This window comes from Corvus brachyrhynchos, unplaced genomic scaffold, assembly GCF_000691975.1.
Source record: "Corvus brachyrhynchos isolate BGI_N302 unplaced genomic scaffold, ASM69197v1 scaffold96, whole genome shotgun sequence".
NCBI classification, from domain to species: Eukaryota; Metazoa; Chordata; class Aves; order Passeriformes; family Corvidae; genus Corvus; species Corvus brachyrhynchos.
Window position 1 is genome coordinate 187,114 of NW_008238370.1, and position 1,309 is coordinate 188,422.

At 51.9% G+C, this 1,309-nt stretch overlaps 1 long non-coding RNA gene across 2 annotated transcripts in view; it reads left to right on the forward strand.

The window, feature by feature from the left end:
* LOC108447156 overlaps positions 1-973 on the forward strand; it is a 10,762-nt gene extending 9,789 nt beyond the window's left edge. For both annotated transcript variants that reach the window (XR_001862562.1, XR_001862563.1), the window contains exon 3: positions 824-973. This is a non-coding gene — a long non-coding RNA (uncharacterized LOC108447156). The remainder of the gene's footprint in view (positions 1-823) is intronic.
* Positions 974-1,309: the final 336 nt, after the last annotated feature.

Sequence of the window (1,309 nt, forward strand, 5' to 3'; positions counted from 1 at the left end):
GGAATTGCTGCCGGAGCTCTGGAGACAAACGCTCCCGTTCTTCCCGAGAGGGATCCGTTGGGTTGGGATTGCGCTGCCCATAAATTCTGGAGACAGGCTCAATTCCAGCGGCTTTCCCAGCTCGTAATTGGAACTCCATTAGAAACAGTAAACGTGGGCTTCGGGATAGAAATGCTGCTTAAATTCATCGGAGTGGGGAGGGATGGGAGGGGGAGAGCGGGGACAGGGAACAGGGAAAGGGGAATAGGGACAGGGAATGGGAATTGGGGAACAGGGAAAGGGAATAGGGGACAGGGAAAGGGGAATAGGGGAACAGGGAAAGGGAATGGGGGAACAGGGAAAGGGGAATAGGGACAGGGAATAGGGGAATGGGAATAGGGGAACAGGGAAAGGGAATGGGGGAACAGGGAAAGGGGAATAGGGAAAGGGGAATAGGGGACAGGGAACAGGGGAATAGGGGACCGGGAACAGGAACAGGGAATAGAGGACAGGGAATGGGGAACGGGGACAGGGGACAGAGAACAGGGGAATAGGGGGACAGGGAATAGGGACAGGGAATAGGGGAGCAGGGAATAGGGACAGGGAATAGGGGAGCAGGGAACAGGGGACAAGGAACAGGGACAGGGAACAGGGGACAGGGAATAGGGACAGGCAGAGGGAATAGGGGACAGGGAATAGGGGACAGGGACAGGGAAGAGGGGACAGGGGAGAGGGATCAGATCTTCCAGCGGCAGCTCCAGGGGGTGGGGAAGCGGCTGTGGAACAGCTGTGGGGGAGTTTTGGGGCAGATCCTCAAAAAGTGTGAATTTTGCTCCATTTACAGACAGCTCATGGAATCCCAGGATCTCTGAGCTTGGAAAACCCTCCAAGGTCACCGAGCCCACCCTGTGCCCGATGCCCGCCCTGTTCCCAGCCCAGAGCACTCAGAGCCACCTCCAGGAATTCCCTGGACACCTCCAGGGATGGGCACTCCAATCCTGCTGCTTCCACCCTGAGCCTGCCCTGGCCCAGCCTGAGCCGTTCCCTCTCCTCCTGTCCCTGCTCCCATCCTGGGCTGGAATGCCTGGAGCCTCTGACCAGCACCAGGCTGGAGCTGGAGGGTTTCTCCAGGAAATGTGGGCTTTGGTCTGGAAAAAAGAAATAAAATAACTTCCAAAAAACCAGGACCTTCTCCTGGATTTGTTATTGGATTTTAATGTTAATGTTAATTTTTAATTTTAATTTTAATTTTTTTTTAAATTTTAATTTTAATTTTTATTTTTATTTTAGTTTTTATTTTTATTCAAAATATTATTTTTATTTTTTGTTT